We start from the raw sequence: 26,505 nt of genomic DNA, 5'->3' as shown, positions 1-26,505 counted from the left end.
TTTGATAAAATAAAATACAGAAGCTTTCAACACTGTCTCTTCCTCAGCTATGAATACATAAAATGTTACATATGAAAATCAAGGTTAGGCTAGACAAAGTACATGCACAAGGTTTATCTAGCATGATCACACTAAAATAGAAGCCTGTTTTAACCCAGCAAAACAAGATTCTGTTATGTATTTTAGTATTTGTTATGTAATACCATGTAACCCACATCCCTCTTCTCCCATTGGCTGAATAAATATCACTAGGGGGAAAATTATTTTAATATATAGAAAGATAATGGTATTTAATAATGTTATATTATTGTTGCATAACCTGTGAATAGCGTATTATTATTATTGCATCTACCAATTTCTTAGGGTAACATTCTCAAAAAAAATTAAATTGAAATGGAAATAATGCATCACACTAGAGCAGCAAAGCAAAAAGCTCAAAGTAGCAAGAGTGCTGGTGCTTGGGGAAGAACTGAAGAGAGCAGTTCTACAAATATATAATTACTATTGTAAGAGTGTAATTGGTACCATATAGGTATTAAAGTGTGTTAAAACTTTAGCATAAAAGTATTAGGCCAAAAAACCTATAAAGACTAAGATAGCCTTGTGTTGATTTACTTTGTTATACCCTAGAAATAAACATAATTAGCTAAAAAAAAATAAAATAAAATAATGATTGTGTGGCTAATAACTCCATTCATTCGAAATACCTGTCCATCTGAGCCTTAAATTTATTTAGGCTATCAACTTCCACAACAAGGGATGGAAGTCTGTTCCACCAACCAACTACCCGCTGGCTAAACGCAAATTAATGCACATCTATCCTACATCTGTCTTTCCTCAATCTGAATTTATGCCCTCCCAGGTGATTATTCTGAGCAAGAGCAAGAATCCCATCAGCATTGAGAGCATGCTCAAACCATTCAAGGCTTTATACACCTCTATCAGATCACTTCGCCGGTGCCTAGTCTCCAGACACTGTAATTTGCAAAACTTAAGCCTTTCTTCGTAAGAGCAACCCTTTGTTCCATTCACTAATCTTGTTGCCCTTCTCTGTACTCGTTCCAGCAGCTCTACATCCTTCTTGAAATGAGGCCTCCAGACCACCTGTATACAATACTCAAGATGTGGCCTGACCATTGCCTTATACAAGGGAATAATCACCTCCTTATCCCTGCTAGAAAAATTCCTGTATATTATTGACAAGACACCATGAGTTACTCTCGCAGCCCGTCTGCACTGCTCAGAAAACTTCATATCTGCCTGCACAATTACCCCCAGGTCCTTTTCATTCTCTACCACTGTCAGTGTAGTACCACAGAGTTGATACGTTACTCTGGGGTTACTGTTTCCCATATGTAGTACTTTACATTTGCCATTCAATACATCCCATCAATACTTAGCAAGGCTATCTGTTTCTGATTATCTGCCTGTGTAACTAGGTCCAAATAATAAACATTAATGCAACTATACTTAAATTTAACAGCAAACAGGCATGATAACAGCTCTATCCCAACAGACAGCTTTGAAACAAATAATACAGAAAACGAGTGCCAACCATAATTTTCACTTGAGTTGTGGTTTTTTATTTAAATTTATACATGTGAAAAGAAAGCTTATGCTGGCATAAGGAGAAAGGAGGTAAGAATAAGTAAAGTAATAGTACCTCAGTTTCCCCCGAATTACTCTATTGAGAGGCACTTTAAAAAGTGCCATTCAATGCATCCTATTATCAATAATTAGCCACACAATCATTATTTTATTTTATATTATATTTTTTTAACTAATTATATGTTTATTTCTAGGGTATAATGAAGTAAACTAGCACAGGCTATCTTAGTCTTTATAGGTTCTTTTATGCTAAAGTTTTAATACACTTTGAATACCTATATGATACCAGTTACACTCTTACAGCAGTAATTCGATTACAGACTGATGTAATGTTTAATCTATAATTGATGGTATTAATCCGATTTTATATATATGCAAGGTGTCATTAATATTGCATGCTCAGGTGCATTTGTCATATCATCTTTATCTCTCCATTGCCACTTTTTAATTGCCCAATTATTACACATACACTTTTTTTTGATAGAATATTGCTTTTGCAATAATGAAATCAAGAAAAGATCCACCTAATTGTTTAATCTGTCACTATCAACACATTCGTCGTCATACTGATAGTAGTAGATTTTTAAAAATTTTTTTATTGATTTTTTTAAAAATAAATAACTTCTCATTCATTATGAATAAACACTAACAAAAGCATGTGAGACTAGAAACTGGAGCCAAACTTTCTCTGATACATTCAGCCATTATTTGAACTGATAGAAAAAGCATCAGAGCCAGTTTTAGAGTGGCACTAGTCACTGCTTTGTTTTTGTTGACTAACATATATAAGTATATTATATAACATTTAATTACTTTAAACATCAGTTATAAATAGAAAATAAATACAAAAGTTTTTTTCCCCCCCCGCCAGTATTATTGTGGCAATGCAATGGACTCAATGGCACTTTATAGTTAACTGTCACTTATTAGGAATGCAAAGAAAAGTAGAAAGGAATTCTTTTCTATTTTCTTTTGCACTCCTAACCAAATGCACATGTTAGCAGTAGAAGGGACTGGAAGAACCACATTGGTCTACTCATATGAATAGTTGAAATATTGATAATTCTGTACAGGTTATTGAGAAGTCAAATAAATTTTTTACTTCTATATTCAACACAAAAAAAAAAAAAAAAAAACTGGGAGGGGGGATACCAGAGGTCTGATAATGACTGAGAGTTACATTGTTTTATGACAGCTGGAAAAGAAATTGTTGCAGCTAAAAGTAAACATGGCACCAGAGACTAATGGAATCTACAAAGATGTAATCAGAGCTTAAGCTATAATAACAAATGCATCTTTAGATTCAGGGATAATCCTTACAGATTATAGATAAGCAAATGTCACAAAGGGAGGATCACAGAATGAGATGAACAATTACATCTGTAAGTTTGACTTCTGTGACAGGCAAAATAAGAGTCAATAGTTGAAGCGTAGTAATGCCAAATCACCTTACAAGATGGCTTTGATTGAAACAAAACTATAAGACAATATGGATCTGTTAAGGGTCAATAATGCCCAACCAATCTGATTGGCTACTATGACGTTGTCAAAGGAACTGGATTACAAATAATTCTGACATGACATACTTAAATTTCAGTAAAGTTTTTGACAACATTTCACATGTATGACTGTTGTATGGAGAACACAATGGAGCGAGTGGCAGTAGGGGCAAGTTATTACAATGAGCAAAGGGATGGTTAAGTGGTAATAGGCAGAGAGTGGTTATAAATGGCCACCACTCTTCATGGAATAACATTATGAATGGGGGTATCTGAAGGTTCAGCATCAAGATCCCTTACTGTCTTTTTTTTTTTTATTATTATTTTTTTTTTGAAATATTGACGTGAGCATTAAGTTTTGATGTCTAATATACAAAGGACAGGATGTTAAATTAGGTTTAAAAATTCTTCTTTATACTGCAGAATAGTTAATAGAAAAAAAAAAAAAAATTAGTTGATGTTTCATACTCCTTTTTGTTGCTCTTTAGGAGTATAATTAATATTAGAAATTTTTAAACCTATAAAATTAGTTTTTAGCTTTGGTTTAAATATACAGTACACTGAATATACTTTAATTATTATTATTGCACTTACCCATTTCTTAGTGTAGCATTCCCAAAATAAATTAAATCGAAATGGAAATAATGCCTCACACTAGAGTGACAAAGCAAAGAGCTCAGAGTGGCAAGACTGCTGGAGCTTGGGGAAGAACCGAATAGAGCAGTTCTATAAATCACTACTTTATAAAACATGCTACTTAGCATTAGCATACGATGTAAAAAAGCAAGCTTATGCAGCATCAGCCGGGGGGGGGGGGGAGAGACTTCCATTACTTGTTTGATGATATAGCAAAAGAGGGTGTTTGGTGAAGGAATCTTGAAGTAAAACTGTTTTTCACTTCAAGATATTCCTAAATATTAATTTAATTTAGAGTAGACCTAATTAATAAAGAATCAAATTTCAATGCAGAAGAATTAATTTAATTTGTTGATTACGGTATCATATATACCGTAATCAACTGTTGGCAGTATCAGTAAAATATATATATATATATATATATATTTTTAAATATTGATAAAAAAGTAAATAAAGAAGGAAAATTAAAATGACAATAACTGTAACTAATATTTATGAGTCAATGCAGTTGCAAGCAATCATGCAATACACCCATAATGTTAATGATAATATAAAGAATTATTAGAAAAAGTAAATCAATCCAATAATAATACCATCAGGGATCTAAGAAAACGCAAAAAAAAAAAAAAAAAAAAATATATATATATATATATATAATCGCTTTTTACCGACAATCTAGATGACTTCAACTGGGGCCAACCACCCAGAATGAAGGCAAAAAACGACAAAAAGTTCTCTGTTTCTGTGATGATCAATATATGCTAAATAATTTAAATCTAATTTAAATCTAAACCAAATATAAATCGAATATAAATAAATCGAATGGTGATAAAAGTTAAGAAAATTTAGAAATATTGGAATCAAAGGGATAAGTAAAATATAAATGTAAGCATATATTAATCATCGTTGACCCGACAGAGAACGTAATTTAATGATTAAAATAAGATTAAATATATAATACATACTACATATTGACCGTATCTAGGACATAATGTAATAGTCATCAAAATAATATGTGGTGCCCCCTATGTGATGGATACGGTAAAAATAAATAAATAAATTAACGCATAGAGAAACATGCAGATAGTAAGAAGAAAAACTAAAGGAGTAGGAATAATAGAACCTGAACTCCAAAAAGGCGAAAAATAGTGGTATAGATAAGAAATAGTATCTCCTACGTCCTCGGATTGCCCTAATAATTTTGGAGAAATAAAAATAAAGAGTGTAGGACAGTTTAAAGACATTACAAGATATAAGTTGTGGCTCGGGTATGCCCGGGATCGCAACCCGTTCCTATAGTAGGACCCTGAGTAGGACCCTATATATTATTATATATATACACACACACACACACACACACACACACACACACACACACACACACACACATATATATATATACTACCAAATGTACTAATTTGTAAAGAAAACATGGATACAATGGATAACTAATATTAAAATTTATGGCTTAACCTTATGACTTATTTCCACTGGACACATGGACTTATTGTAAATTTCTTTATGACATAAACACATAGTATTCAGGCCATATAGGAAGTCACGGAGGGCCGCAGGTTGCCCATGACTACTTTAGAAGCCAAAAGGACTTCTCCTGACTATACAGTGTATTCATCCTACCTGTTCATCTGTTTATGCAATCTATTCTTCAATTTTCATTTCTCTTTTTGACCAACTACTAATATTATTATTATTAGCCATATGATGCAAGGAAGCCTGAGGCTTATGCTGCACCAGGCAAAAGAAATTCCCAAGTTACCCTGAGAGAGAGAGGAATCACCAAGAAAGAGAAGGATGATGATATCCAGCTCAGGACCCTGGGTTTGCCAAGCCCATACCCACCAGATGTGAGGCCCTGGGGTGATATGAATGATAGCGTTAAGTCAGATTTACTGGGGAATCATGTTTGCTTGGTCAGCATCCAAAACCACTACTTGTTCCCCCCCCCCCCTCAACACACACTTTTTTTTTTTTAAATAAAATTTAAATATTTCAACCTGAACTGAATTAGAATAACTGACCTTTATTTTTCCACAAAATATTGATAATTTAGTATTAATGTCAAGTACTGCTAGAATATTAATAATACATTTTAGATTATGAATGAATTAATGGCCTCTCACTTTCCACTCATTCAGAGTGGTAGCAGTAGGCCTTTAAACACATAAGAGACAGACCAAATTTTAGTGAATACATTGTCTGCTAATCACATGTTCTGTGGCCGATATGCTGGGGGGGGGAATCCAAACAACCAATGCAATCCTTGTCTGAGAAACTCAGACATATTTGTGAAAAAAAAAAGAAAAAAAGCCCACAAAATTTCCCCCCATTTGACAAGATTTGAACTTTGGCCCTTTCAAAGAGTGGGGAGAATGGGGCTGATATGCATTGCGTTACTTGAGAGAAACACTCATTTGGAAAAGATTCAAACAGTCAGGACAGTGGGCAACTGGGCTTCAGACCCCTGGCCTGGTACTCTCAAGTTATATTTATGATTTTTTCTTAATAGGATGTATTTTGCGCCTGGCTTTGCAAACTTAGCACCAATGGAATTCTAATCTTATAGAACACAAAGGGAATTTTTCTTAACACTTTTAGTAACACGAAGGTGACACGAACATTTAAATATAAATAGGCACTTATTTTTATATTATATTAAAAGCCACTTTTGGCAGCTTGTTTTGAAATTGGTGATGAGTTTCTGCATTCTCATGCAAACAGTGAATGGGTATCCCCCATTGTTGGTTTAGTTATTAGTTATTTGGTTTTTAGGAGCATTAGCAACTAAGGCCATATTGCTCCGGGATATGCGATGGTCATTCCCTGACCTTTCCACATCCTCCGTATTTGGTGGTGACGGGCTCGAACCCCGGTCTAATCAAGAAGCGTGTGCTACGCACTGCTGCTCCTTCCCACCTGGCTACGGAGGTGCCCCCATTGTTGGTTTATGTATTTTAACTTGTTTCTTCAGTGCTAAAATCCATGTATGCAAATAATTTTAGTAAGTGTTTTGTCCATAAGCAGAACTTTGGAAAAAATAAATTAAAATAAAATAAATAAAGTTAAGTGCATATTTATATTCAAAATTGTCTACTTCGAGGTATACTGGACCTTCCAGTGTAAAATTTGTGATATTTTGAAAGAACAAAAATTTGCCACTATATATAATTAGAATATATATATATATATAGCAAAATAATTACTGTACTTGCTTTCACTATGTAGAGAATAACTATACATTCATACCACATACAAAATATTTATTTTACTGACCATTTACAGAAAGCTCTAGAAAGCCTTTTACAGTTTCTTTCATGTGCAAACAATCAGCAGCACCCAATTCAATGAAATCAGTGAGGGGCAAGTCACTTAGACATTTAATTTCCCTTTGTGTTCAAATATTCTCATTATCAATTCTTCAAACTTCTGCTAAGAACACTTTTCCCTTCTCTCCGTCCCAATTCCATTCTTGCAATGAAAGAAAGTTTAGTACATATTCATTACTCAACACAATTTTATGTTACTGTGCTGAATAAAGTGATAGTTAATGACACTAATGATAAAACTGTCACCTTCACTCTTCACAAAATGGCTTAATGACAATTAAATTTAAAAAAAAATTAACATTTAATAATGATAAATAAAGCATTGTTTTTGTTTATAAAATGACAGTAAATAAGATCAATAAGCTAAACTAACCAAACACTCCTACATTTTCCATAAAAAAAAAAAAACTTAAAAAAAAAAAAGAAAGAAAAAATATTTTAAATAAATATCTTTAATCACTGATTCATGACTTCTGAAAATAACATCAGCAAAATGTTATTTTTGGAAACTGTTATCATAACCCAGAAAGTAAATATCCAAAGAAAAAATGATAACTGATAACCAATGATTTCTACCCTCTTAGTCTTACATAAAAGAAAAACTAAATTTTCTACCCTTATGTGTATGTATAACTCGGAGTAAAAAATACTGTATTAGTAATTTTAAAGATAAAAGAATAAAATATTCACTATAGTGCTATATTTTATTCTGACAACACATACCAATAGTATTACATCAATTAAATTCACATAGTTACAAATATCAATATATATGGGAGTTTAAAAAGATTAAAACAGGACATAAATCATACCTACACAAATTGATAGTACGCTATATTACACTAAATGAAGTTTTCAAGAAGACTGTTTAGGCCTCAACAATTCTTAGAGCATATAAATTTTTACACATGCATGTTTGCTTCTGCTTGCCTGACTACTACTGTAGCTGATAATACATTGAACAAAATTCAGGATATCTAAAAGATAGAGGGAAGGTGGGGGGGAAACAATCTGTACTTTGGCTTGTTTACAGACTGCATTCACATGTCCACGTAGTGTATTTTCAGTTCAGCCAATCAAAGGTACTGATAAAGAGGACACAGAAAATGACATCCAACTTTTTACTATTTTTAATTCTAACAACTGGAGCATGTGCAGCAATAATCTTAATATTTCAGCTATGACACAAATAGCCTAAGATACAAAAGTATAATATGATAAAACTGCAAGTAACAGTAGTTTTGGAATATATGTGGTATTAACAGTGGTATAATTACAATTCATTATTAATTGCCTTTATAAGCATTTTGATGATTGGAATTAGTCATCAGAATTACATCATTAACAGTTTTAAAAGTATAGCTAAAGTTTCAATTGAATTATTATATTAAAATAATATTTTGACAAGTAGTTTCTAAATTTGAATAAATGCATAAAAATGTACAGATTTCAATCCCAAGATCATGTTTTTTTAATGTTTCATAGACAAATATTTTTATATATTAATACAACCAATAAATTTATACAAAAATTGTAACACTATTTAGACATATTTGGAAGTTTTCACATATGACAAATATATAAAAAAAATCTAAGCATATGTTTTGTAATGATAATATATTCCCAGTCAGTCATACACCACTTTTGCTATTCCAAAAAATTAAGGAGGGCAAAAGGTGTGGTGGTAGCAATTTTCCAATGTACAAAACATCACTGAGAACCGTTGCAGAAGCCAGAAGAATACACTGAAGGAAGTGTATGTTTTACTTTCTCTGCAATTTTATTTCATAATAAAAGTTAGTGATTGCTACTTTCTTTTCAGGTAAGTAAAAAAGTGAATGGCACAAAAAAAAAATTTATCATCATAGAAATTAATTTATTTTTGATGACTATTAAATTAATTTTTATTCATTCTGTTTTCTTTATATAATACATTATATTCGGAAATATAATCTACAATGTGAAATTATTCTGATTTTAAAACAGTTCCACAACGATTGTTCACTCGCTTCTACAGTTTTTAGCCCAGGTTATCTGGGGAAAGTATTCATCCAATCTGCACAAAAGTTAACATGAAAAAAAAAAAAGAAATTCTATTTTTAAGTGTTCTATATTAATGGATTATTCATTGTCCCCATCAGAGGAGGGATTATCCCACCCTGTGACTATTTTTTCTTAGTTGTTGTGACCCTCTACCCTATGCAGGAAAAAAAAATAAAATAAAAATAAATTAAAACTGTAATTACGTGCATGTTAATTAATATATATACATATTTAGTGGTGGTCGATTTTCTAAATGGTGGGAGTGAGCTAAAGCAGTGTTCCAGGAATCATTAAGCTTTATTCATCACGTAGGAAAAAAATCCACATTATTTTAATCATAAGAGGGGGCTATAGCCTACCTAGTCCCTTACCCGGGGCCACTACTGTATGTATTGCTAGTAGTCGTTACAAGCTCTGTATTGCAGTCACTTCATAAATGACTAAACAAATACTGTATAGAAACAATTTAGACTACAGGTTTTCAAACTTTTATGCCTTTTATCCCATCCTAATGAAAGATTTCATAAATTTCACACTTCCCATACCCTTCCAGAATGTGGGGGTGTGAGAGGGAGGGGGAGAGAGATGCTTAATATATCTGGATTAGTAGGATGGACACTGCTGCCTTTTGAAACATAACTTATCATACTGAGGTTGAATTTTGAAATGGCCACTCTAAGGGCATTCCTAAAAGTACTGAAACTCTAAAAGTGCATCACACAAACACTCCCCCACCCCAAAAGCCAAGCATGCCCCAGATTTTGGAAGCCTCTGCTTTAGACAATTATATATAGATGCCTCTAAAAAAAAAAAAGAATGGGATTCTCAGTTCACTTGATGTATGCAAGCCATATTTAAATTTCATGAATTCCTACATGTCCCTCCAACTTTTACCCCACTGTGAATTGTCAAACCAATGGAACAAAACCTTATCTGCAAAAAGAATTAAAACTCCAAAAAACTTCCTAATTCATTACCACAGTTCTAATCTCTAGTTCTAGTTATTGATTGATTCCTTGTCAGAGACTTCCTAAACTAGAAAAAGGTGACACAATCTGTTTTGTGTCACCTTTAAAAAAAAAAAAAAAAAACTCTTATTCCACTGGTGTTTTTCCTTCTGCATAGAAATGTTCACATCCAGCCAATTCCTGAGAAGGGTGACAAATCCTTCCATTGCATTTACCTGGTATTTCTAAAGTAATGGTGAAATTAATCAACTGCAAACCCAAACTATTACAAACTCCTCCATCAACATCTACTATCACTAATATGGATTACATCTGTCGAACTGCCAGTGATATTAGTCATGTCTGGACAAATTCTGTGGAAAAGTTTTTAGCATTAGCATAGGCACATGATGCAAGAAAGCAAGCTTATATAGCATCAGCCAAAAAAACCCTTATTTCACCCATCCACTTGCCCCAAATGTTAGTCAAGTTCTGCCTTGAAACTATCAATTTCAACAACGACAGATGGAAGTTTGTTCCAGCAATCAGCCACCTGATGGCTAAAGGCAAACTTCTGCACATCTATCCTACAACAGTCTTTCCTCAGTTTAAATTTATGCCCTCTCAGGTGATTATTCTGAGCAAGAGGAAGAATCCCATCAGCATTAAGAATGCTCAAACCATTCAAGAGTTTATACACCTCAATCAGATCACCTCGCAGGAGCCTAGTATCCAGACACCGTAATTTATACAGTATTCAAGGTGTGGCCTGACCATTGCCTTATACAAGGGGATAATCACCTCCTTATACCTGCTAGATAAATTCCCGTATATCACTGACAAGACACCATGAGCTGCTCTTGCAGACCGTCTCAGAAAATTTCATATCTGCCTGCACAATTACCCCGAGGTTCTTTTCATTCTCTACCACTGTCAGCGTACTACCACAGAGTTGATACGTTACTCTGGGGTTACTACTTCCCATATGTAGAACTTTACATTTGTCAATATTAAACTTCATTTGCCACCTCTCAGCCCATCCGCTCAACTTTTCTAGATCCTGTTGCAGCAGCTTACTGTCATTAGTGTCATTAACAACCCCACCAACCTTCGTATCGTCTGCAAACTTGGACATTAAGCCTGATATACCATCATCAATATCATTTATAAATACAGAAAACAACAATGGACCCAACACTGAACCCCTAGGGACTCCACTAATAACATTAGTCCACGAAGAGCAGTGTCCATTGATTACCACTCTGTCTTCTCCCAGTCAACCATCCCTTTATTCATAGCAGCAATTTGCCTCCAATTACACACTGCTCCAATTTGTACAGCAGTCGTCCATGTGCAACAGTATCAAAGGCCTTTCTAAGATCCAAATATATGATATCAAAGTTATTCTTTGCATCCAGTTCCTTTGTGACTACATCATAGTATCCAATCAAATTGGTCAGACAAGACTTCCCCTTAACAAACCCATGCTGTGTCCGATCTATAACTGAAGTCTTGTCAAGATGATCCTGCAATGCATCTTTAACCAGTGCCTCCATTAATTTCCCTGGAACAGAAGTTAAACTAACAGGTCTGTAATTACCTGCGTCTCCCTTTGATCTTCCTTTGTGGATTGGGATCACATTTGCACATCTCCGGTCCATGGGTACCTCCCCTAAGTCCAGGGAAGCTCTCATTATTATGGCTAAGGGTTTGCTTACTTCCTTTGCCACCTCCTTTAATATAACTGGATAGATTCCATCCACCCCAGGTACCTTTATGTTTATCTTCAACAATTTCCCCTCCACTTTACTCAGTTAAATACAAGATTATCTAGCTTACTGCCAGAGTTTAATACACCTCTGGCATTCCCCTCCCTGAATAACTCCTCATGTGTGAATGTAGATGCAAAACATTCATTTAGTTTGTTAGCTACCTGAACAGGATCATCAACAGTTGAACCATCAATATCAAGTGGACCAATCTGATTCAATCCCTTTCCTTCTAGTGTTTACATAAGTAAAGAACTCTTTGCTGTTTTTCTTTGCATCCTTTGCCAAAGATTTCTCGTAATCTACCTTCACCTGCCTGTTTGAACAAACTCAATTCACTGCTCATGACATTTCTAAGGTTTTTAATCATATTTGGCAGAAAGCTTTCTAAGCAACTTCCATCTTGTCACCCACCTCCCAATTTTTGCAACTGGATAGCCACTTCCCTCACTCGTTCTCACTGTGCTTTTTAGTAGATAGTTCTGTCTTCTAACTTCCCAAGTCAAATAATGCTTAAATATATTAGTTATTAATTGACAAACTAAATATATAAAAAAAATGTCATTTTCACTTCACTGCACATACCTTACAATGTAATATTCATTTAATGTTTTGCAATATTTTGTAATCACTGTAAGGGAGATGTAATAAGTATTTGAGACTGCAATTTAACAAAGTTAAACTATTATAATGTGCTGTCAATGTTCTTGTAATGCAGTTTACTTGTTTCTTCTAGGGTTTTAATAACAAATATAACTATTTAATTTTGCTGCTCTAGTTTATAAGCAAATAGTAATAATTCTTGATTTATATATTTAGTAAACTGATAACAAAAACAAGATGTTCTCACACTGCAGTGACTTATGTGTAACCAAGGACCATTTCGTTTTGGTACGTATGCCATATGGATAGCAGTAACCCCAGAGTAAAGTATCAACTGGGTGGTATTACACTCAGGGTAATGGAGAATGAAAAGGACCTGCGCGTTATGTGCAGTCAGATACGAAGCTTTTTTTTGCAGTGCAGACAAGCTGCAATGTCTCATGGCATCTTGTCAATGATATACAGGAATTCTGGTAGCAGGGATAAGGAGGTGATTGTTCCCCTGTATAAGGCAATGGTCAGGCCCCGCCTTGAGTACTGCATAAGGTCTGGATACCACATTTTACGAAAGATGTAGAGCTGCTGGAAAGAGTACAGAGAAGGGCAACGAGATTGGTGAGTGGAACAATGGGTTGCTGTTACCAAGAAAGGCTTAAGTTCTGCAAATTGCTGCATCTGGAGACTAGGCACCTGCAAGGTCATCTAATTGAGGTGTATAAGGCCTTGAATGGTTTGAGCAAGCTCAATGCTGATGGGATTCTTCCTCTTGCTCAGATTACTCACCTGAAGGGACATTAATTCAAACAGAGAAAAGCCAATTGTAGAATAGATGTACGGAAATTTGCCTTTAGCCAGCAAGTGGTTGATAGTTGAAGCAAACTTCCATCTGTTGTAGTGGAGGCCATCAACCTAAATAAGTTCAAGGCAGAACTAGACAAACATTTGGGGTGAATGGATGGGTAAAATGGGAAGGTTTTTTTTTTTTTTTTTTTTTTGGCTGATGCTATATAACTTGCTTTCTTGCATCATATGCCTCTACTAATGCTAATATGACATATTAATTTTTCCAATCAGCACACAACAAACACATCCAGTGGTTCGGCTGTGATGTACAGTTATATGGATTAGTGATGGAAATAACTGAATGATTAATAATAGATTATTTCAATAACTGCTTATATGGAAGTTATGAATTCAACAAGTCACTGAATGGCTGAGCGGTAACAGCACTTTAGTAAATAATATAGGATCAAACACCTCACTCCCACTCTCTTTCCCCCATTTTCTTCTTGTTGATTTTGCATATAATTGATTATGATTCATTTGCATATAATCGATTGATTCTTGGTTATGCCAATCATTAATGTGGATAGCCTACATGATATGTTATGAAAAATAAATAAATTTCTCCCGGTCCAATTTTAATGAAACTTTGGATGGCTCAACAAATAAAAGAACCAAATATATACTTTCATGAAAACGTGTCCATTGGGAGTGGCATCATTACATACAGACAGAGAGAGATGGATAGATATAAAAACAAGCACTTAGACACACATGTGCAAATGTGCCAAATAAGAGACTTGAAAAAGGAACAGGAAAATATAAACCACAGTGATTGGGGCATAAAGCCTCAAGCTACAAAAAACTGCATATAATTATAACGTAGTTGTTGTACAGCATCATTTTGCATATAGCTATAACAATTTAAAGCAAAATTGAAGATTGCAAAAGGGCATCATTATACAGCATCATACTGTGAAATACTTCACAATATGTGAGACAATATAATGCACCTCAGTTTGAAATTTAATAAGACTTAAAAGCATTTCTCATATTGTGTAAAGTGACAACTTTACACAATATGAGAAATGGGTTGTCTGTTATTTCACTTGGGGTTGATCACTCACTCATGATGCACTAACTGCATCATGAGTAATCTTAATCTTAAGCAGAAATATCTCATGCACAGTTCAAAACTCACACACTTAAGTCTTTTAAATTGGAAAATTAAACAGAACTACGAGACTGTTTATTTGGTCTAATATGTTTTCTTATAATTTAAAAAAAATTGATATATATATATATATATATATATATTTTTTTTTTTAAATAAAAGGTGTAAAACACAGCTTGTTTTAAAATTTTAATACTTATATACAATAAGCATTTGCAACCTATTAAAAGGTAAAATAATGGCAGTGTTCAAGCAGAATAAAAAATAGCATTAGCATTAGTAGAGGCATATGATGCAAGAAAGCAAGCTTATTCAGCATCAGCCAAAAAAAAAAAAAAAAACCACTACTCCCATTTCACCCCTCCGTTCGTTCGAAATACCTGTCCAACTGAGCCTTAAATTTATTTAGGCTATCGACTTCAACAACAAGCGATGGGAGTCTATTCCACAAACCAACTGCCCGCTGGCTAAAAGCAAATTTCCGCACATCTATCCGACATCCGTCCTTCCTCAATTTGAATTTATGCCCTCTCAGGTGATTATTCTGAGCAAGAGGAAGAATCCCATCGGCATTGAGCATGCTCAAGCCATTCAAAGCCTTATACACCTCTATCAGATCACCTCGCCGATGCCTAGTCTCCAGGCTCTGTAATTTGCAAAACTTAAGCCTATCTTCGTAAGAGCAACCCTTTGTTCCATTCACTAATCTTGTTGCCCTTCTCTGTACTCGTTCGAGCAGCTCTACATCCTTCTTGAAATGAGGCCTCCAGACCTGTATACAGTACTCAAGGTGTGGCCTGACCAATGCCTTATACAAGGGAATAATCACATCCTTATCCCTGCTAGAAAAATTCCTGTATATCATTGACAAGACACCATGAGCTACTCTTGCAGCTCGTCTGCACTGCTCAGAGAACTTCATATCTGCCTGCACAATTACCCCCAGGTCCTTTTCATTTTCTACCACTGTCAGCGTAGTGCCACAGAGTTGATACGTTGATCTGGGGTTACTGTTTCCCATATGTAGTACTTTACATTTGTCAATGTTAAACTTCATTTGCCACCTCTCAGCCCATCTGCTCAACCTTTCCAGATCCTGTTGCAGCAGCATAGTATCAGTAGTGTCCTTAACAACCCTGCCAACCTTGGTATCGTCTGCAAACTTGGACATTAAGCCTGATACACCATCATCAATATCATTTATAAATACAGAAAACAACAATGGACCCAACACTGAACCCTGAGGAACTCCACTAATAACATTAGTCCACGTTGAGCAGTGTCCATTGATTACCACTCTCTGTCTTCTGCCACTCAACCATCCCTTTATCCATAGCAGCAATTTGCCTCCAATGCCACACTTCTCCAATTTGTGCAGCAGTCTTCCATGCGCAACAGTATCAAAAGCCTTTCTAAGATCCAAATATATAATATCAAAGTTATTCCCTGCATCCAGTTCTTTTGTGACTACATCATAGTATCCAATCAAATTGGTCAGACAAGACCTGCCCTTAACAAAACCATGCTGTGTCTGAGCTATAACTGAATTCTTGTCCAGATGATCCTGCAGTGCTTCTTTAACCAGTGCCTCCATTAATTTTCCTGGAACCGAAGTTAAACTAACAGGTCTGTAATTACTTGTGTCAGCCTTTGATCCTCCTTTGTGAATTGGGGTTACATTTGCACATCTCCAGTCCATGGGTACCTCCCCTGAGTCCAAAGAAGCTCTCATAATTATGGCTAGGGGTTTGCTTACTTCCTTTGCTGCCTCCTTTAATATAACTGGATAGATCCCATCCACCCCTGGTGCCTTTTTTATGTTTATCCTCAGCAATTTCTCCTCCACTTTCCTCTCAGTTATTAGAAAATAATCTAGCTCACTGACAATGTTTACTTCACCTACGACATTCCCCTTCCTGAATAACTCCTCATGTGTGAATGTAGATGCAAAATACTCGTTTAGATTGTTAGCCATCTGAGCAGGATCCTCAACTGTTGAACCATCAACATCCAGTGGACCAATCTCATTCATCCCTTTCCTTCTTGAGTTTAAATAGGTAAAGAACTCTTTTCTGTTTTTCTTTGCGTCCTTTGCCAAGGATTTCTCATAATCTGCCTTTGCCTGCCTAATCTCCTTTGTGACTTGGTTACAGACCAACTTATATCTATCATAGGCTTCCATGTCACCCATTAATTTGTATGTATCCCATGCATTTTTCTTCTCTGCCATATGTCTCATTAGTTCATCTGACAACCATTTAGGCCTGAATCTTGAACAATATTTCTTGGTTGGTATGTAAAGCCTGGTAGCTTCCAAGATTAGTTCCTTGAATGCTTCCCATTTTGAATTTGCTGTTGGTAACATCATCAGTTGGTCCCACCGTATAGAATTTAAATACTGTCTCAGACCATCATAGTCGCCTTTACGAAAGCAAAAACCCTTCCCTTTGCCTCTGATGGTAGTTACCTCCTTGAGTAAATCCCACTTCAGCACACTGTGATCACTGCCACCCAGTGGTTCCTTTATCTGCAGATTCCTAATGCATGAAGAATCACTACTGATAATCAGATCAAGAGTATTATTCCCTCTAGTTGCCTCCCGAACATGCTGGTGTAGAAAACAATCATCCAATAAATCCACAAAAGCCCTGCTAGTGTGTGAGTGACCAACCCACAAATTCCAGTCAATATCTGGGAAATTAAAATCCCCCATTATAAGACTCTCTGATTTACTGGCCCATTCTATTTCCCTGTACAGTATCTTATTATACTCATCATAGTCATTAGGCCTATAGCACACTCCTACTCTCAATTTTGATTTACCTATGCTTATGTCACACCAAACTGACTCGACACTGCCCTGTCCATCAATGTCGAGTGGCTTCACTTCCTTGGATTTTATGTGTTTTTTAACTAATAGCATAACCCCTCCTCCCCTCCTGTCCTGTCTATCCTTTCTATACACATTGTACTCCCCAAATTCCAGTTCTGCATTCCTTATATCTGTGTGACACCACGTCTCTGATATCCCAACAATATCTGCCTTTGATGTTTTGAGCAATACCTCAAATTCATCAAATTTATTTACTAAACTCCTAGCATTGGTGTACACGCAAGTATACCTGCACTTGTTTCTATTCTTAGCTACCCTAACACAACCCATGTGTTTACTTGTATCACAATGACTTCCAGCAGTCTCTGAAATATCCTGCATCTTGTTTTTCAGGCTTCTGCTCATTCCAATAGAAGCAGTGCAAGAATCTCTTTCACCTCTGCCAGTGGCTACTGTTAATCCATTAGTCTTTGTCTCCCCCCAAGCTAGCAGTTTTCCGACCCACTTAACACTGCCTCGATAGCATCCACAAATATTCTTGCACTCTTTCTATTTAAGTGTATCCCATCCCATCCCTGTAGAAGCAGTCTCTCCTGTTAACAAGCACAGACCACGCTGAAAAAAAAATTCTACCCCTTGAGCCTTGCACATTCCCTCCAGGGCCGAATTGATCGACAAGGCTATCATCATGTACTCCCTCCTATCGTATCTGGGCAGAATTGCAGACACTTTCAAATTTAACCCTAACTCACGGCTTTTTTTCAACAGTGACCTGTACTTGTTAAGTAATTCCGCTGGTCTCCTACTCTTAATGTCATTAGTGCCAACGTGTACAACTATATCACCTTTTGTGCCCTTAAAAGATGATATCTGCTCTACAACGTCATCAACCCTTGCCCCTGGCAGACATACCCTGGTCCTGTTCCACCTATCCTTTTTACAAAGCATGTTCCCCGTTTCCCTGACAATAGAGTCACCAACAACTACTAGTTCCTGTGGGACCAGCGCATTCTGCCTTGGGGGCTGCCTCTGTGTTTCAAGATGACCAAGTGCAAGCTCTGGCGTTGATGTGGGCAGCTGAGAGCTTGATGGGCCCCTCAATTTATTTCCTTCGAGGGCATCCACCCTGTCCTTCAAGGTCTCATATAGGCCCATAACAACGCCGAGTTGTCGCCTAATTTCCTTGCACTCCTTGCATCGTGCACACACAAAGACATCCCCCATGGCAGTATCATGTCCCGTACCCGATTGCTCCGCAAACATCAAGCAAACACATATATTAATAAATAAAAATTCCAAAAATTAAAAAGAAAACAGGCACCTGTTAGGTGTTCTGCCATCATTTTTTCTATAAAAAAATGTGGGCACCACTGCTGCCAGGTTAAGAAAAGATAATTGCTAACAAGATGTAAAAAAACAAAAAAAAAAAAAAAAAATTAAGATTAATAAGCTATTATTTAACAAATTGAAATAAGTTTCCAGCTAGCCTTCTAAAGTTATTGAACTTATGTATGTTTACAGAGGCATTACATAAATATCTGGAAGAAGCTAGATGCCACATATTCATTCATGTAACCCATCAACATATCTTTACAGCTGCCATTTAGTTGCACTTTTTAGTGTCTTCTACTGGGCTTCAATGTTATTCGTATGTGTTCCTGTATGTGGATCTACAAAATGTTCCTCGTGTTTCACTGTTAAATGTTTGCAATTCTTTTTTTCTAAAGCCATAATACACCTATATCCACGCCATTCATCTGTTATTGATGGTAGTTTTTTTCTTCACTACTTTTCTAATAATGGGTAAAAGAGTTTTTGTTTTCCGATTTTTTATGAATTTCATGAAGACAAATTTTGATTCTCTTTCAAATACTCCATTTCTTCTTAGCAGTTAAAATTTCGTCCTCTGTTTTGGTTTTACCAATACAGTTTCGTCTGCTTCTACATTTTCCTCCAATCCACCCAAATTAATGGGATTTTTAACAACTGCAATTAGCAAATATAAACTTAATTGCTGCTACTTTCGAAATCTTCAGATGGAATGCTGTCGTAGTTACTGGCATGCACGTTGACCAAAAGTAAATATACATTACATTAATGAAAATTTTGTATTTTCCATAAAACTGTTTTAATAAAGAAACTTGCGCAGAACATTTTTTACAATACCAGAACTTTCCATGTGATTCAATTAGTTTAAAATAATCATTGCACTTAAAACAGTACAATTTCAGTCTTATTAATTTAGTTTCCATCAAGAAAATCAAACAATGTTTTATTTTCCTTACAAATTTCTTCCATCTTTAAAAGATTCATCGCTACTATTACCTGTTTACCATTCATTACAAAACCAATTATGCACCGTTCTTTACTCATAAATCCACATTATAATGCCAACCAAGGACTACACAGTAGCTTGTCATTTGTCATGCCCACCACCAATCATTTGATCGTTTGCCATGCCTACCTGTAAATCAATATATCATTCTTGACTTCTGCTCCAGACCGATAACGCCTATCGCCTGTTTACTGAGTGAGCAGCACTAGAGTGCAGTATCGGCAAACTAATTTTCCTAGTAAGTTAGCCGACGGTTTCCTGTGGTTTGCACATTGGCTTTCTTTACCTTAGCTGTATAATCTTGTAAGGACAGTCTATATGTCAGTCAACCCTGACTGGAACTCTCTCTCGTGTCCATGTTTGGTGGAAAATGTAGGTCTAACCCTGGTTGGGGCTCTCCATTGTGTTCATGTCGCTGGATGTGATTGAGGGCTTTTGCATCTCTGATGGAAAAGTGAAACTCTTCCCCCACCACCACCAAGTGCCTCTCCATCTATGCATGGGTGAATGTCCAAGTGTGTGAAAGACCATTGTGTACAGTCATTCATACAACTACTAGTGCAAGCATTTGCTTTGGTTGGGGTTCTTAATTGCATCCATGTTCAAGATGTGATTGAGAGCTCATATTTGTGTTCCCATGTGAAATAACGAGCAAAAGATATATGACTGTAAATGTATGTGTGTGTGTGTGTGTGTGTGTGTAAAATAGTGTGAGTGAAAGTACGTTGGGGTTCTTAATTGCATCCATGTTCAAGATGTGATTGAGAGCTCATATTTGTGTTCCCATGTGAAATAACGAGCAAAAGATATATGACTGTAAATGTATGTGTGTGTGTGTGTGTGTGTGTGTAAAATAGTGTGAGTGAAAGTACGTAAGGTGGTCCCAATATGCGAATGTCTGCTGTACTGGGTGAGAAATGTGTTCACTTGATCTGCAAAAAAAAAAAAAAAAAAAAAATTGTGCATTTGCCATCATATTCAGGGTACTGTATTGAGTGAAATCAGTGTATGTGAATGATAAGTACAAGAGGCTGTCTAATACAGTGGTTCTTGTGCATAGGGTTGAGACCCTCAAGGGAGGTCCCAAGACAAATTTGTGAGGATTGAGCAGGATTCGGTAGTTCAATTATTTTTCCTCATTCTATCAATCCTTGACTACACTGTAACGGAATAGTCAATCCAATGATTATGCAATATAAAAATTTAGGTGAATGTTTGAAAAGATATCTGAAATAGTTTTTTAACTTAGTATTTATCTGTGTGCAACTATATTAGCTTCTTTCATACAGCTGTGTGAAATGAGTCATATTGTTAAACTCCAAGACATTAAATTTCTACAATATAAATTCTAAAAGACGCTGTATATTTTCACACTGTGAATTTCCATGCAGTCAGTCCTTAGCATTAGTCAGGCTCTTCGCCTTGGTCGGTAAACATATCCAATCTTATTGTAAGTAAATTCCCTAGTGGATTTTCCCCACTACTTATCATTGTGAACTTGGATTTTCTAGTTTAGCATCAATTAAATTAAGCGAGAAACAAACTGATAAAATGTTGATAGCAAATTAATTTGTATTCTAAATAATTTGTCCCAGAATTGATAAGCTGTGTTTAAAAGATAAATAAAATTTGTTAACCTATATATTTACAATTTTAAAAATATATATGTTATAAATAACAAGAAGATATGTCTCGGTAATGATAAACATCTCCAAATGTGTGTATTTGCATTAAAAATGTTAAAGTAATTTCAGTGGTAAAATTTTAGCTTATTATCGTAAATTCCCATTTTCGCAGGAATCCTTTTTCCACATTACAAAAAAATTATTTGGGGGGAGGGGGTAATGGCAACTGAATGTTTGCCCAGAGGGGGGGGGGGGTCGCTGATAGATCTCTCTGAGAACTACTGTCTAATAATGTACCCTGAATTTGAATATATATAAAAAAAGTTCCCATTCTGCGAGTTAAACTATATACATGTGTGAATTCTAGGTCACCTGTGTAAACTAAGTGGTGATTGAACGAATGTTTGTGATTAGCATTATAATAATAATAATAAAAAAAGTACTTCATATTTAAGTGACATCCGTGTCCTGTCTCTGTATGATGATGAATGTAAGAGGGCAAATGCGTGAGCACAAGTTGTGTTATTTTCTAGTCTGCCTCTAAATAAAAAGAAAAAAGTGTGTAAATGTGTACAAGTAACAGGTGTGCAGTTGTGTTGAGTACGTGTGTGTAGTTTTACAGCCCCCCAATTAGACCACAGTGTGAGCAACCTACTAGGAACACCTCCTCCCCCATATGCCAATATTGTTCCTCTCCTCCTTTGAAACATTATTATTATTAGTCATATGGTGCAAGGAAGCCTGAGGCTTATGCTACACCAGGCAAAAAATTATGAATTACCATGAGAGAGAGAGAGAGAGAGAGAGAGAGAGAGAGAGAGAGAGAGAGAGAGAGAGAGAGAAGGAATCACCAAGAAAGTGAAGAATGATGATATGGTGTGGGACCTGCTGACACCGGCTGTAGCTAGTGCAAGATTTCAAACAAAGAAGTGCTGTCCATTCATAGTGTGATCTCCTCTCCCATATGGGGCACTCTGGCCTTATGGCTTTACCTCCCTTTCATTTCCTTTCCACACATTCCCACCCAAACATTTTAACTGGTGGATTCTACCACAAAAAACTTTTTTCTGCTACTGACAGGTAACCCCGTGGAGGGTGGGCTCCCTCCACAAGGGCACATCTATTCTTTAACTTCCTATTTCTAGGTGGAAAGTTTTCCTATCATCCACCTCCTTTATCTTCACCCTCTTTTCTCCAACACTAACTATTACAACACTCCCCCTGGCAAGCTCAGGCAATGTCTGGGTTTCATCCCAGCCAGCATGCCCACAGCTAAATGGCTGGAGGATCAACAGACCAACATAATCCAACACTATACTACACTAAAACTTTCACTATCTCTTGGCATTTACAGAGTTTTTACTGCATCAGAGTATACTATGCAGAGTTGGGGGGGGGGCAGTGTTTGACAGGTAAAACTACACTATAGTATGGTCCTTTCTGTACAGATTAAAAAGGCAGATCTCAACAGATATCTTGGGTATGTTAGGATCTGTCTTTTTAACCCATACAGAAAGGACATACTATAGTATAGTGTTACCTGTCAAGAGGTACTGCCTCCCCCCCACCCAACTCTGCATAGTATACCCTGTGATACAAAACTCTGTAAATGCCAGAGATAGTGAATGTTTTAGTGTAGTATAGTGTTGGCCTGTTGTTACTTTGGCCATTTAGCTATGGGCATGTTCCTCATCCATCACCCCATGATGGCAGGCTGGGATGTAGTAAGAAGTAAACAAGTCTCTGGCTGGAGTGAATCCAGGACATTGTCTGAGCTTGCCAGGGAGTCCCAGAGTTTAAAAAAAAAAAAAAAAAAAAAAAAAAATCCTAGATTTTATCTTCCAATTATAGTAAACCAGATGGGATGAGACCACCAAAGGGGAGGTCCCTAGGAGGTTCTTTCCACAAATAATCCTAGTTTCCCCTCAAATCCCCTCCCTGGTATGCCCCTGGCATTTACACCATCTTTTTACTCACAAGGAATGGTTCCTGAATACCAAATTATGCCAGTTGGGTCTCGCTCAGCAACCCAAACATATACCTGAGGTGCTGATGAGGATTGGGCACATGTTTTTTTTATGACTGCCCCACAGAAGTATACTGGACAAAAAATTGGACCTCTAATATGGAGAGATATGCACCTCATTAGTGAGAAAATGCATGCACAAGTATGTGTAATATATATTATATAAGTAGTATTGCATATGTAAAGATGTGGAAGCAAGGAATCAGTGAATGTACATGTCTATTTCAGGGCTCACTTTCATGGCCATCACTGGTTTGAAAGCAAACTTATAAAGCATCAGCCAAAAAAAAAAAAAAAACCACTACACACTTCACATACCCTGTAAGAATTTGTCTAGTTCTTCCTTCAATTTAGACAAACCACCCAGTGAATGAAGACAAAAACTTCCACATATCTATCCTCCAACCATTCTTCCTGAATTGTTTTAGTGTAGTCTCAGAAAGGAGAAAGCCATCAACATTTAGAATATTCAACCATTCAGGCCCTTAAACACCCTCAATCAGTCAGTCAGACACCGCAATTTGCAGAACTGAAACCTTTCTTGGTAAGGGCACCTTTCTATTATCTTCACCTATCTGGTTACCTTTCCCTGCACCCATTCCAGCAGATCTATATTCTTCCTAAAATGAGGAATACAGTACTCAAAATGCAGCCTAACCAGGTACTTGAACAAGAGGATAATCACCTCCTTATTCTTGCTAGCAAAATTTCTATATATCATTGACAAAACCCTATGAGCTGGCCTGGCAGCCAGTCTGCTCAGAGAATTTCACATCTGACAGCACAATTATCCCCAAGTAATTTTCATTTTCCACTTCTCTGTATGTGTAGCATCAGTTAATATATTAATCTTGGATTACTGCTACCCATAGGCAATACCTTGCATTTGTCAACATTAAACTTCAACTGCCGTCTCTCAGCCCATTGATCTGATTTTCATAGATGTTATTGCAACAGTTATTAACACTGTGCCAAACTTTGTGTCACCTGCAAACTTAGAAATTAAACCCAATATACCTTCATCAATATCATAAATAAATACAGAAAGCAACAATGGGCCCAGCACCGAACCCTGTGGAACTCCACTAATAACATCAGTCCATGAAGTGAAGTGTCCATCGATAACTACTGTCTTCTCCCACTAAACTAACCCTTTATCCATATCAGTATCTTGTCCTTAATGCCACACTGCTCCAATTTGTACAACAGTCTTATGTGCAACAGAATCAAAAGCCTTCTTGAAATACAAGTACATGATATGAAAATTGAAGGAGGAACAAGACAAATTTTTGGAGGGAATGGAGAGATGAAATGGGAAGGGTATTTTTGGGCTGATGCTGTATAAGCTTACTTTCCTTCATAATATGCCACTACAAATGCTAAAAATTATTTTATGCATCCAGTTCCTTGGTCATTGTATCACAGTATCCCATCAGATGGGTTACACAAGACCACCCATTAACAAATCCATGTGCTGTGACTGCTGTATAATTGCATTCATGTCTAGATGATCTGTATTACTTCATTAACTAGTGACTGCATTATTTTCCTGGGAACAAACATTAAGCTAACAGGTCTGTAAATACTTAAGTCAACTTTTGATCCCCTTTGTGAATTGGGGACACATTTACACATCTCCAGTCAATACAGACCCCTGCTGAATCCAAGGATGCTCTCATAATTATAACTAAAAGGTTTGTTGCCTCCCTTAATATGATTGAATAGATTTCATCCACCTCAGATGCCTTTTCTACGTTTAGCTTCAAAAATTTCTCTTCCAATTTTCTTTCAGTTATCACTAAATCATTTAGCTCCCTGTTAGAGCTTGATAAACTTCTGTCATCTTCTTCCCTAAAGAATTCCTCATGTGTGAATATAGATGCAAAATACCTATTCAGTTTGTCAGCAACCTGAGCAGTGTCATCAACAGTTAACCCTTTGTTATCAAGTGGCCAAATGTCATTCAACCCCTTCCTTCTATTGTTAATATAAGCATAGAACTTTTTGGATAGATTTGGCCATTACTAATATTATTACTAGGCACATTATGGGATGTCTCTTGCCAGAGACATCCCATAATCTGCCTTAGCTTGTCTAATCCCATTTGTTACTTGATTACAGACTAATTTATATATAGCATAGGCTTCTGTATCACCTGATAATTTATATGCATCCCATGCATTTTTCTTTTCTGCCACAAGTCTCATCAGTTCATATGGCATCCGTTTAGGTCTACTAAGCCTTGAACTGTATTTCTTTCTTGCTATGAAAAGCCTAGTAGCCTCATTGATTACTTTGCTGAATGCTTCCCAATTAGAAATTTCTATTGATAACACAGGGACTGATGGCAGTCATCGTGAAACAGGTGGTATATGGGAAGTGTTAGGGTAACTAATAATAAGAATAGGTACATATATACCAATGCTAGAAGTATAGTAAATAAATTTGATGAATTTGAAGTGTTGGTCAAGACATCAAAGGCAGATATTGTTGGGATAGCAGAGACATGGTGTCACACAGATATAAGGAATGCAGAACTGGAATTTGGGGAGTACAATGCGTACAGAAAGGATAGGAAGGGAGGAGGTGTTATGCTGTTAATTAAGAAAAAAAAAATCAAAAAAATCAAAAAGAAGCACATCCAGTTGATATAGATGAACAATGCACTGTTGAGTCAGTTTGGTGGAATATAAGCACCGCTAAAGCAAAAATAAGAGTAGGAGTGTGTTATAGGCCTAATGACTCTAATGAGTACAATGAACAATTGTACAGAGAAATAGAGTGGGCTAGTAAATCAGAATGTCTTATAATGGGGGATTTTAACTTCCCAGATATTGACTGGAACTTGTGGGTTGGTCATTCACACACTAGTAAGACTTTTGTGGATTTATTGGATGATTGTTTTCTGCAGCAGCATGTTCGAGAGGTAACCAGAGAGGGTAAGGGTAATACTCTTGATCTGGTTATCAGCAGTGATCATTCGTGTATTAAGAATTTGCAGATAAAGGCACCACTAGGTGGCAGTGATCACAGTGTACTGATGTGGGATTTACTTAACCCATTACCAGCCATAATTGAATTTAAAAGAAAAACTATTTTCTCGCTTAATATCAGCTAAAAGCATTCAAATGAAGACATTGTAAAAAATTTTTATTCAAAAAAACTCCCTGGTTACAGAAAAAAAGTACGTCCCATTTTTGGTACGTTGGCTGAGAATAAGAAATATTTAGGAAATTAGACAAATAAAAAAATTTATTCAAAATCAAACAATGGTGTTTTA

General features: G+C 36.1%; 1 protein-coding gene across 3 annotated transcripts in view; it reads right to left on the bottom strand.

The window, feature by feature from the left end:
- LOC150088831 (ADP-sugar pyrophosphatase-like) overlaps window positions 1-26,505 on the bottom strand; it is a 139,407-nt gene that overhangs the window by 74,527 nt on the left and 38,375 nt on the right. Inside the window, exon 1 of one of the 3 annotated variants that reach the window (XM_090370932.1) lies at window positions 7,904-8,003. The exons of the other annotated variants lie outside the window; for them this stretch is intronic. The gene's annotated coding sequence lies outside the window, so the exon portion shown is untranslated. Of the gene's footprint in view, window positions 1-7,903; window positions 8,004-26,505 lie in introns of those variants that run through there. 3 annotated transcript variants of the gene reach the window in all.

The sequence above is a fragment of the Mastigoproctus giganteus genome, chromosome 3 (assembly GCF_048544385.1).
Source record: "Mastigoproctus giganteus isolate SK-2022 chromosome 3, ASM4854438v1, whole genome shotgun sequence".
NCBI lineage: Eukaryota > Metazoa > Arthropoda > Arachnida > Uropygi > Thelyphonidae > Mastigoproctus > Mastigoproctus giganteus.
This window is presented reverse-complemented; position numbering and strand designations above follow the sequence as displayed.